Below are 13,245 nucleotides of genomic sequence, written 5' to 3' on the forward strand. Positions count from 1 at the left end.
CTAGCCTGCTGAGCAACATGTAAACATCATTCACATCCACTCCATATGCCACTACACATCCCAGAGTGTGATTGCTGTACTGAGAATTGAGACTTCATAAAAATCACTAATATCCCCTTACAATAAAGACAGTACTGATGTTAAAAACTGTGTTTAACATTAATTTTAGCCAGGTGCTGGCCATAATGGGGTAAAACCATGGAAAGAATTTTGCTGGAAAAGCAAATAATGATATAGCTAGATGTGTATGATGGGTGCAGCTGGGCACCACCAAGCGTTCATAGTGACCTCAGAGGATGAGTAAGTAGACCCACCATTTTCCATGCAGCAGAGAACAATATTTTTCACTTTGCAGCTTTCTCTTGAGACTCCCAAGAGAGCAATTCTTCGTTTTTCCAGACTGCTTCCAACTGCCATAGAGCTTCCCCTCAAATCCCTGTAACTCCTGCCTTATCAATAAAAGAAAGGAAGGAAACATAAAATGTACAGAGTGACACGTTCAACTGTTTTTTTCTTCTTAACTAAAAATGTAGGAAGTCTGTGGTGGTGATAGAAAGAGGTGAAAATAAATCAGTGTGGCAAGGTGACGTGCCTTTGCAAACCTCCTGCCTCTTGCTCTCCTTTCACAGGCACAACAGGCCATGAACATAGATGCAATAGCAGCAGCTGTTGCAGATTCCCTAGTTTGCCCTGTTATATTTCCTAGTGGTTCTTCTTGATGCAGACCCCTTTGATCAGCAAAGCAGGAAAGATTAGATCTGAGCTAATACAACAGCTCATTGCGGGATAAGGTGCATTCAGCTCCTTCCAGTCAGTGTCGTGAAGTGCCATGTCCATGGGGCTACTGCATGTGCATAAGGGTGGCCATGCTGAGTTCCCACGATACACAAAACTCATGTACCAATTTTTCCCTCTTTGCCTCCAGCCATCCCTGTTCTGCTTCTTGCTAAGTCAATATCTACCACACTAGCAGTAAAGGACCCTTGGGAAAAAGGAAACCAGGGAGTAGGCTAGTTTTTCCTGATCTAGGCTTGCTCTGTGCCAATACAGCATATTTTCTAAAATGTTTTTTACAATTCAGTTTAAATGACTCAGCTAAGAGGTTTTGTATAACTTCTGACCACAGCCTAACAGTTCTCACAGGAGGTAATATTTCCTAGTGTTTGGCATGAGCTTTCCTCCTTTTCATCTTAGCACTTGTGCTCCTTCAGCAATCCTTACCCACTTCTTTCCTTTCTTCATGCTTACAGCCTACAACTTTGTAAGTGGTTACTGGATCCCTCAACTTCCACTGAGCCCTTCACCACGCAGTGTAATATATCACATTCATTATTGTTATGCAAGTACCTAGACAGGCAGGCTTTATCTAGCTGTCTTAATCTTTCCCATAAACCAGTCCTTAAAGTCCAACAGTGGTTTGAGTTATTTTATGTGAATTCCCTCCAGTTTGTCAACATCAATCTGCAATGTTTGAATAACTGGATCATCACAGTGTTGACAAGGTGTGACCATTTTCTTTTTTGTAAGTAACCAACTACTCATTTGTTGCATGTTACTAATTGCACTTAATTCTACCTCTCTTTTTTTTTCCCCAGTTCCATTATACTCTCCACATTACAATTTTGTGGTAAGCAGCACCAGACACCATTGGATTCCTCAGTCTGTCAACAGCAAAGGTAATTGCCATAAATATTTAAAACACAGCAAACTATGATATATGAAACAATTAAAACCCTTTCAAAAGCATCTTCTCTCTAACCCAATCTCCTGGTAAACTGAATTTAAGTGGCAGCAAAGCAACCAAGCCAAAACATTGCCTTTCTTTTCTGTCAATGGGAAATATTCCTCCTCTCTGCTCTACATTCTTGCTCCTCACAGAGTGAGTAGATATTTGATTAGGTACAGATTTAAACAGAAAAAGATTTTCCAAGCCTCAGTTCCAGTTCCAAGCAATTACACATTTGCTGGGTGTAACTCACTGCAGGATCACCCAACTAGAGAGCAGAACAGAGAAGGCTCTTTACAAAGAAAAAAATGTATTTCAAGTGTTTCATCTCACAAGGAATTCTTGAAAAATTTGCTTCTCTCCAGAGATCTGGGGTTGTTTGTCTCATTCGAGGGTTGAGTATTTTCCTCTCACTAGCAAACTGGCAAAGAGGTAGAGGGCTCGTGCTGCAGGGTGAATTGAAGAGCTGCCCTAATCTGACACCAAATTTGTATAGGAGCTCTTGAGGTCTCCACCTGTGTCACCTAACAGTGCTGTCTGCTCGACACTGGACCCTTGTGTTTGATCTCAGGTATAGCAAGCAGGATGTGTTCACCTCGTCTGCTCTCCAGCAGCATTGGCAGCAAAATAACTTGGCAATCATTGGAAAAAGTCTCAGTCACGTGCCTAGGTCTGCCCCAAAAGCAGCCTTTCTAAGAGGGAATACAGTTGTTAAGGCTGCTGGTCTTCTGGTGACACTGCAGTGCTATCCCTGAAGAGCTTACCCGGAAAGAATAAAAGCTAGTATTGGTCCACTGGATCTCATATAATCAGGATTAAATGTGATTTTTATAACACTAAAACCAAGTCTAGAACAAGAAGGTAACTAGCTCTGACTAGATGACACCAAGTGGTCATAACAAAATTTACATTTATTATTACTGGAACACTTTGCAAAACTTTCACCCTTTGAACTGGAGTTTTGCAGCATTGCCATTTGAACAATTTTATATTTTACATGGGAGCCACTAAGTCTGGATATTTTGAGTCTAGGAAGAGCACTCAATCTGTGAAAAAAATTCAAGGGAAATAGTTACACATGAATTGCTACCATACTTCAAAGTTAATCTACTGTATATTAAGATGCAGTTTTTTAAGCACTAGTTATTTAGTTAATTAATGGTTAATTACGTGATTAATAACTAGGCTATGTGATAGTGCTAATATAGAAGTCAATTAAAATGTTCCTGAAATTATTAAAATATCAGAGGTCTTTGGATAAGGATTGTGTGGTCTACTCCAGCCTACTGAGTATAAAATAGCAGCAGATCAGCTACGCCATTATTTCAGAGCAAGTGTTTATCACTCCCTATGCTGTTTGAGTTATAATACCTCTCACAAAAGATATCTGAACATGGATTTACTGGACAAGATACTAATTGATGTAGGAAAAGAGATGTCACTGGTGCATTTTCTCATCTGTTACAACTTTTGAATATGATGTAGAGTTATATGAGCAAATATCAAAATGTATTTCTAAAATTAGTCATCTGCTGGAATGTGTTCTGCTAAGATGTTTTCTTTTGTTCCTTAGATGACCCTTTGAAATACTTGCCTAGTCATTTTGCCAGCAACCATGAAACCCCAGCAAAACATCAGAAGTCCAGCCAACCCAGCACTGGAAAACTGGCTACACTGAAAATTAACTCAACAGGTTCTTCCATTGTTTTTGAAGGGCTTACATTTTTCTCCACTAAAAGACTTATCCCATGCAGGCACATGTGAAAAAGAAGAGGAGTTATGATGGGAAAGCAAATGCTCTCTATACCCATGGGGAAGGCAAGAAGCAGGTGTGTGGACAAGGGTGTGCTGTTGACACATGTACTTTGCACTACTCCTGATCCCAGCAATGAAATTCTGTTGTCCATAGAGTTATCATCCTCTCTAGATATTTCCTGTACTGACTCCGATCCCTGTACAAGGCATGCACTGAACTGCAACTTGAATAAGAAGGCAAGGACAGCATGAAACACGCAAGGGAGGTAAAAAAGTCCCATTCTCCCTGAGCTTTCCAAGTGGGCTAAATGGCCTGTCTGTGTCTCTGACATGACAGCAGCTGGCTGCACCATGAGGATTTATTCCCCTGGTACCTATGCAGGCCTGCTCCACAAGTGCATGGCTGTTTCACCAGCTGAACTACAGTGGCCACTTCATACACTTGATGCGTTAAAAATACTCTGTGCCCCCCTGTTCACTGGAATGTACCCCAATTTCTCACGATTCACCTTGCACCTTGGGCTGTGTTTCCTGAGCTCTCCAGGTTGCTTTCTGTCATGCTCATGTTCTTATTGCTATTGTCAGATCTTCTAAATTTTAAATCAATTTATATACTCTATTTATCATCACTCCAGTAGTCTCCTTACTTCCCATTTAAGATCAATACAGAAGAAATCAATGGACTAAACAACAATTCTCTCAGACACTCCTCTCCAGACCACAAAGCATTGCTGGCACCTCCTCTTTATAGATGGTCTGTTAGCTGTCTTTCTCTCTTTACTGTAGTGTTTTTATCTGAGATAATTTTAATTAGCAGAAAGTTTCAATTTCTGGAGAAAATCTGCATGGAAGAGTGGTCCTGAAAATCTAAATATGTATTACTTGTGGTATTGTGCTATTTTATGTTTTGCTGCATGGAACAAATGAAATGCTGTTTTGTTAATAACACAGGTGATGGACTTCAGATGATCCCATAGAGTTATAGAGCACAAGGACTCTGGCCCTTCTGTAACCACAGCAAAAGTCTCACTCTATATGAAACTGTGCCCTGAGCCCTGCAGGGTACCCATTGTGTGGGTACTAACTGAATTAAGATAGGAAGGTACTTGGCAACAGCCTCCAGCAGGCCACTTACTTTGCATGACACTCCCCTCTCCTTACATAATACCAGCAAGAAGATTTTCCCTGGTTCTCCTGACTGTCAGACTCCCTCACACAGTAGGAAGGTTTGGGCTCTCTGGCAGCTGAGGTAGTAAAGCAGCAGGGAGGTTTCTGTAGCTCATCTCACTTACCTCCATCTTCCCTGACAGAGCTCCAACTTGGAATTCCCCTATCAGGGAAGAAAAATTCCCCCTGATTGCAGGAATCCAAATCTCCCTCAGAGATGGATGGGTGATGGAGTCCAAGTGCCTCTGCTCTGATATGTCACCTCACAAAGAAAACCTCACGCATGCTGAAGTACCTCAGTGTGGGGCTTCCAGCCAGCAGGAGCTCCAGGGCTGACAGCTTAGGGACATGGACATACCTGGTAACCCTAGGGGCACTCAGGGCTTACAGCACCTAAGCTTAGGCCCAGAAACAATTTAAATGTAATACAGGAGATAAACTAGCAGCACTATTGTAATATAACTTGGAAAATACTGGAGCTAGTCCGTGCTGGGGAGCACCTGCTGAGCCTGGACAATCAGTATGGTGAGTCTGAGCAGATGTCACAGACAATCCTCATGTTGGAAGCCCCGAACAATCACTGCTAACCCTGAGAGTACCTGAAAAATCCACCAAAGTGCATCAGAGACTGTGCAAGCACAGGAATGGGGAAGGCAGATACGTCTGACTTGAGCAAACTACCAGAAGATGTTAGGAGAGAATATGGTAAGAGAAAAGGCAGGGGTGAGGGAGAGCTGGAGAAAAACCTGGATAGTGAAGGCAGGGTATTTCAGGTAGAGTAGGAATGAGTGATCCAGAAGGAGTGACAGGAGCTGTTAACCAGGAGGATGAACTGAACAGCTTTTCTAAAAGCCCAGAAGCAAAGAGAGGAGGTGTGCTTGGGAAGCCAAGCAGGAGCCTGAACAAAATTTAGTCTACCAAGCAGAAAAGTCAGATTATTCTCTGGTTTTGTAGGAAGATCTGATATCTGCACTTGGAGCCAACCTTCACATCTAAGCAAACAAAAGGGCAGAGAAGGCACCAGAACTATAAGCCTTTCTCATCAAGACTGGAAGAACTGGTTCCCTCAGCCTTATTCAAGAAAGCAGAGAAGACAAGAGACAAGAAGGAAGAAGAGTTCAGTGTTGACTGTGTAAAGGGCAAAGATGGGAGAAGGACACAGAAATAGGGAGAGTCTAACAAAAAAGGCACTATGTAAAAGGCACTCTGTGACTGGGAAATCATTGCTAGAAATCGGGATCTGCAACTGCAGTCCAAAGACATCATCAGGTTGTTCCCAGCGATGGAGCTGGTAAAGAGGAAGGGAGAATGTCTCATGAAGAGCAGTAGAAAATAAAGCAACAATCAGAAAGGAAGTTAAGGAGTAAGGCTTGCAGAAGGCCAAGGCAGCTTCCAAGCAGGAGCAATGGCCCAAAAGAAGAGAAAGTTCCAGAGACCTGAGCTTTGGCTCAGAAAATAAAGCTAAAATATTCAGTTAAAAAAAGCATTCCATGGTCAAAAACAATACAACAGTGGCTAAGCTGGGGGCTTGAGAGAGGAAACATGAAAGAACAGCACCTGGTTTATCCTTAACACCAGAATAAAAACACTCAAGGACCTCATGGTGTGTTGGCAGGAGGAGTGTCCATTTGCTGTGGTTCTAGAAGGGTCACACCACAGAAAGGATAAGGTTGGAAGGGACCACTGCATGTCATGTATTCCAACCCCCCAGCTCAGGCAGGGTCCCCTAGCATGTGTTACTCTAGAATAGCATCCAGATAGCTTTTGAATATATCTAGGAGAGGAAATTCCCAGGCTGAAGCCCTGAGAAAGTGCTGCTAGCCAACCCAGGTCCTGCAATGGAGCTCAAAAAAGGAACAGCATGGGTACAAAAACGGCAAGCAAAGGTGAGCACCAAGACCCACACAGAAGTATCAAGCACCAAAAGCAAACTGCTCTCACAGTAATTGTAAATGTGCTTTGGTTAACATCTGTCATAAAAAATGAAACACAAGAAAACAACTTACCAAGCAAAAGAAAGCATTTAGAATTTTGGAAAGCTTTCAGTCTGCACAGAATTTCATCCCTTGTACCACAAAGAACAATGAACACTTTTTTAGTCACTGACAATGAGTCTGACATGTCCTCAGAGCTGCAGAGCTTTCCTCTCAAAGTCTGATCTCCTTTTGCTGTAATACGACATATTTATTTTCAACTGCGTGTAACAGAAAAAGTAAACAAAAAAAATTTACACAGAATAAAATTAATTGGAAAGACATTAAAATAAAATAATACCAAAATAATATAATATTTTGAAGGAGAGAGAAAAGTTTATCACTATAAATCAAAAATACCTTGACAAAATTGTTTTCTTTTAGAAGTAAGAAGAAAATTGGAATTAGGCCCAGTTCCTACAGAGAGAGAGCTTCAATTTCTTTCTTGAAGCAAAATTCATATCCAGTCAACACAGGGTTTTCCTGATTAGGCTCAGCAGGATCAAACATGATATTAACTAAAGAATCACAAAAATACTTGTTCAAGCACAGGCAGCCGTGCTGTGCCGTAAGACACAAGACTGAACAGAACAGAACAGAAGTAACTTCTCTCTCTTGGACAATGGCTGGCAAAAAGGAACTTTCTGTAGTATAGATGAAAAGTTCTCTACATGAATACACATTCATGTTAGTATGTAAAATTTTCACTTTGGGGAAAAACAGTTTCTCCCTTTAGCTTAAAAACCTGATAGAAACTCTTCTGTGGGGTAAGACTCTGGCTCTTGACTGCATTTATGCCTGTTTAATTTAGGTACAAATTTTACCAGTTGAGCACTCGTTTTGACCCTACATGATTTATTTCAGAGACTTGGAAGATGTTTTCATTAATAATTTTATTTTTCCAGAGATCATAACTTCTTCTACTGACAAGCAGATGTTTAGTGTGTCCTTTTACTTATCTAGCTTTGCAAGATCTGTAGTTTCAAAGTCCCTTCCAAGTGCCAATAATGACTGCTATTACTGAGGAAGTTTGCTAAAATACCATGGATCTATCCAGAATATCTGGGGTTGCTTATTTTTATTATATGCACAGTCTATATGCAGGAGCATTTTTAGAGCACTAGGTGATGCGCTTTATTATTAACAGCTAGGTTTGAAGCCTGGAGATGATACACTATTTTTTCTCATAAATAAATCTTGGCTAAAATCTTAGCATTGCCTTAAAATTGATTCCTTCCTAACTTTCTGGAAAGCACCTTTGTTTTTATCTTAAAAGAGCAACCAACAACAAAATGCAAATAATGACAATTCTCCGGTTTTTGGCAACCAAAAAGCATTAAAGAAGTCACATTTGGAGTGAAAACATAACAGAAATACAGGAAAATGATGAAAAAAGCTGACTAGGAACAAGGAACTAAAAAAAAAAAAATAGAATTCCTTTAGCTCAAAACCCACCAAGATTTTATTTAAAAATTCAAAGTCTCCATTTTTGACACAAGATATGTTTATCTAGCCTTGCTTGCCGCACTTAGTAGTGAATTAAACCATGTTTCACCACTGTGAAAATTTATTTAAACAGAAATGAGTTTCAATGAGAAAGCTGTGATTATGTGCTCATTTTTACAAGTACTCTATTTCCATTATAATAGGGTAGTTTTATTCTTGCTACAGGTCTATGGATTTTAATAGAACTACCTCTAAAATAGATTAAAGTTCATAATTTGTGTTGTGCAGAAAACGGTGAGACTAAGTTCTGTATATTTTTGTGAGGTAATTAAGTGGCCTGATTTCCATTAATAAAGGAAGTGCCCTAGTTCCCATTAGCAGCATTGAAGCTGTTCATTAAGATGACTAAAGTTAGTGAGTTCTTAAATCTTGGCCCATAGTCTTTGAAAAAAACACAGAGCCAAAGCCAAGGAGATGTTCCATGAAAGTTTAAAATGCACGGTGATGTCCTAATTCTCTACTGCTGCACATCTTCTGTGGTCATGTACAGCTGGGTACAGTCCTCATAAAATATTACCAGGCAAGAATTTTGCACATGTGTAGAAAATCAGGACCTGACTTTTGCAGAACATATATGCTGAGTATCAGGCAAAATGCTGTCATTACCAAGACCCTTCACACGATTTTAAACTGTTAGCAGGCAATTACTATTTCCATTTTATGGATAAGGGCCTAACATAGAGGGACAAAGCAAGCTAGGCTAGATGGAAATGCCCAGGAAAATTAACAGAGTTAATTTTTAGAGTGGATTAGTTAAACCACAAACAATTCTATGTAGACATCCATTCAAAACCAAAGCTGCTTTTATTCTACTCAGTGTTATTTTATTCTGAAAGTGAATTAATTTAAATCAAATTGCAGCCAGTTCTGTTGTGAATAAGAGCATGCAAACTGAAGTTCAATACGCTTCACAGACACTTTTAATTTACACCTTTTGCTAATTTAATTAATTGTCTTGAGTGCCTGAACTCACATAGGAAGCATGCCAAGGTGCAAAGAGTTAAGGATGAGACTCTCGACTGCAGGGCTCAGCCTCTCCAGCAGCCCTTCCTTGGGGTGCTCTTTCATCACCCTTGTTATCACTAGAAAGTGGGAGCCAGAGGAGGTATTCCTGTTTTTCTGTATCACCTATGATCTAGTGACAGCTCTCAGGGAGAGCATTGCATGCATTGAATGGGAGGACTGGACAAACATGCAACACCTATTGACTAGGGGCCAGGAGGAAGTACTCGACCCAGAAGGGTGCATCCATTGACCTCTGTAGGCACCGAAAGCAGAGAAGTAGCGTGACACATCACAGGCAATGCAGAGTTATGTTTTCAGTGCTCAGCCTAAAAACCCGATAGACGACTTAACTACTTGACCAAGATCAGATTTTGGAGGTGTAGCTCAATGATAAACATTAAAAGTTGTTACTGAGAAAGGTCTATAAACACCCATCGCGTCTTCCTTCCTACTTTTTTTTTTAATCATCTCCAGCCTAAAATGTTAATTTATTATAGCATGTCTTTGTGCATTTTTTATCCTTCCCAAAACTGAAGTAAGCTGAAGTGATCTATTGGAGTGATTGCATCCATCTGAGGGCATTGCAGTTTTATCAGTATCTACGAGGTTATTGTACTACTGCACTAATCACCTGTGGATCAGCCCCCATAAAACCTATCGGCAAGAATCCTACAACCCAGCTAATAGTCAAATCCTCTCCACAATGCAAATATGCATGGAATGCCATGCATCCACTTCCACCCATGTGCAGCCACTGTCTAGGCAAAGCCACATATTTTAAGGTGTCTTCACTTTTTTTGAGCATTATTTCCTTCAGCTTCATAACACATGGTTTCCTCAGTTGTCTGCTCTTACTTCAGTCTGTGCATCCCACCTTGGTATGAATGTGGTCAGAAATCATGTTAACCTTCTATTTACAATCACATTGGAGAAAAGAAAAAATCAAGAAGGATTTTTCTCATTTTCCTGGCAGTTAGTGATGAGTCCAACAAACAAACAAAAGTAACAGTGCCATCGTTCATAGTCCATGAATGCGAACTGTCTATCTCTACTGTTCTTAAGAGCTTCCTAATATGAGAAGGTAACTTAAAAGTAATAGAACAGTTATCCCTAAGAGGCTGATTACTGAGTGAAGGAAATGGGATAGAAACGTTTGTTTAGAGTAAGAGGGGGTAAAGTATAAAACAAACAAACAAACAAACAAACACGCTCTGAGACTTAAAGTCTGAGTGCCTTTCGTGTCCAGTAAAGACACTCGAGACAATCTTGAGTCCCTTTGAAGAGAGCTGCTGAGAAAATCTTCAGCTCCTTCAGGAGGCCATGCACATTTTTAAAAGTCTTTAAACCCCCAGCTATTTAATCTTAAATGACTCACAGCGACGTGTAAAAGGGGCAATCCTGAAACCTCGGGGAAAAGGAAGTTTCATTTTCGGGGACGGAGCAAACGAGAATTGCTTCTCTGCGGGAGCCAGCTCTATAGATGTATCGCGAATATCCTGCTTTGCTTATTTCGCTAGACAATTCTGGAAGTGCCCCCACAGCTCAGCCCCTGGCGGGGGGCACCGGCCCCACCGCGCCCCAGAGCGCCCACGGGGGCGCATTCCACCGCCGCCTCCAGGCCCCGCAGCCACACTGAATACCAAGTTTTCCAAGAGGAAAAACCAAAAACCAAACCAAACCAAACCAAACAAGCCCCCCCCACAAAAAAAAAAAAAAAAATTAAAAAAAAAAAACACACCAAAAAAACCCACCACAAAACCAAACCAACCAACCAACAAAACCACAAGAAACCAAACCCTCGGCCGGGACAGGAGCCCTGCGGGCCGAGTAGCCTCCGCGGAGCCGCTGCCTGCCCTCTGGCTGGGGCTGCGTCTCCCGGGGAAAAGCTGCTCGGGGAGCCAGGGTCGCCACCCGGCTCTCCCTGCCTGCGGTGCGTGAGAGCGGGGGCTGTCCGGGGGCCTCCAGGCCAGAGGGAAGCGGCGAGTCTGCCCGGCTTTTTCCCTTTGGAGGAAAAAGCACCGGGAAATGAAGGAAGATGCATTTCTCTGAGCTTCAAATGCGTGGCTGCCACCGCTGAGTGCTGCTAGCAGAGCGGGCAATCCCGCCGCAGCAAATGCTCTGCAGGGCCACTGGAAAAGGGACACGCGAGCCATACACCCGGGGCCAAAGCAAAACAAGAGGCTTCGCCCCGCGACGGCGGCTCCCCGAGCGCGGAGAGCCAGCCCGAGCCCCAGCCCCACCCGTGAGTGGTGGTCCTGGTGCTGTCCCGGGGGGCCATGGGGTCCCCACGGAGCCCTTGCCTGCCGCAGAGCACCTGCTGCGGGGGGCAAGCCCGAGACCTGGAGGGGATGCAAAGGCCTGCCTTCCTCGCTGCGTCCTGGGAAAGCCCGTAATTCCTCCTCCAGGGAGCAGGTAGACCTCTTAAAAAAAAATAAAAATTAATGTGGGCAAAATGAAAACAGGAGCTTGCCGGAGGAAGGACTTCAGCCAGGCTGCCAGGAGGATTTAGTAGCCAGATCCACCACAAACGACGCTGACATAAACTCTACCCGGGGAGATAACCATAAGATAGATCAGGTTTCTGTAGGAGAACAGCACGCGGGACTTGTGCCCCAGGGAAAAAATTATACCATTAAGCAGTAGGAGCTATTCCCAGAGTGAGCAGAAATTACAAATCCAGCGGCACCGACGCGTGACGTTAAAGATTTCTGTGCGAAACCCCGAGACAGTGCAGAAATGCACCAACATCCTCGGGTGATTCGCGTGCTTTAGAGGGGATTCAGACACCCACCCTCGAGCCTGTGGCCCGTGTTTGTAGGCGCCTCTCGAGCAGCTGCAGCCCAGGCGGGGTAACATGGACTTTAACTCAGACCTACCAATCCTCGCCCCCCTCTGAAAGGCGATGTCTGCGGCCGGGCAGCATCCCACGGCCGCTCCCGGGGCGCCCAGCACAAGGGTCCCGGCCGGGGGCGGGAGCGGGCCCGGCTCCCGCAGGTCTCCCGTCTCGTCGCAGCATAGACAATGAAGGGAACTTTAGGGTGGTTTTTTGTTTATTTGGATTTTTTAACAAATATTCTAGAAAACCCCTTTTCGAACAGTAAAACTGCTGAGCCTAATCCCAGATTTCTAAAGTGTTTGTGCTTCAAATTGCAGTCGGGCGCTGCAGGCTGCTCCTAGTAGTCCACTTTCCCGAAAGGTCCCAGTACTTTTTGAGGTTGTTTGTTCGTGGGGTTTGTTGGTTGGTTGGGGGGAGTTGTTTGTTTCTTTGTTTTTGGTTCGGTTTTGTTTTGGGTTTTTTTTATGTCAGACCCCATCAAAGGGGCCATTGTGGGGAGTGCGTCCCAAGTTCCCGAGAGCTGTCTTCGCCATTCCCGCGGACGCTCGCTTCTGTTGTGTCTGAGCAGCCGCGGATCTTTTAGTAACTCTGCAAACGCGGGCATGAAAAGGATGTCCCGGTAGGGCAATGAGGCATGAAATCCCGCTGTTCCTTTACATAGTAGCAACATCCACATGAAAGGGCAAACACCCGACGTGCCACCAAGTATAATTGCAGAGATGGCGGATGTTGGCGTAAAAAAAGAGCTGGCGCCGGTTTCTCTTTCGCCACGGCCCTTTCCCACATGCACACTCGCGAACGAACCAAACCACCTGCACCTTCCATGGGATTTAACTGAGTGGAAAACTGAGTCATTGGCACTGTTGGCTGCTAAATATAAGGCAGCTGGGACAAACTTCACCCGCGAGCAGAAGCGGCCTCGGCCCCGCGCCGGGAAGGTACTCGCTCCTTCAGGCCCGCCGAGCTCGCAGCCTCTCCCGAAAGGAAAGCCGAAACCACTGGCGCCCTCAAACCCTTCTTTCCTCCCTACTCGACTCGCCGATCCTCTCTCCCTCGCGACATAGCAACATCGTGCTGTCGCCGCCTGAAAACCCGGCGCCACGGTGAGGGTCGCGGCTCCACGCCGGCCCGAAGGGGAGGCGACCCCTCGCCACTTTATCATTTTGCGGCGATGCCGCTAATTGCTTCCCGTGTCTCTCTCCCCGGCAGGTGCTGCCGCAGCGCTCCCCGGAGTCCGGGACGGGCAGCCGCAGCCTTGGGCAGCCAGCTGGGGTGGC

This window comes from Corapipo altera, unplaced genomic scaffold, assembly GCF_003945725.1.
Source record: "Corapipo altera isolate COAL_440 unplaced genomic scaffold, ASM394572v1 2b, whole genome shotgun sequence".
NCBI lineage: Eukaryota > Metazoa > Chordata > Aves > Passeriformes > Pipridae > Corapipo > Corapipo altera.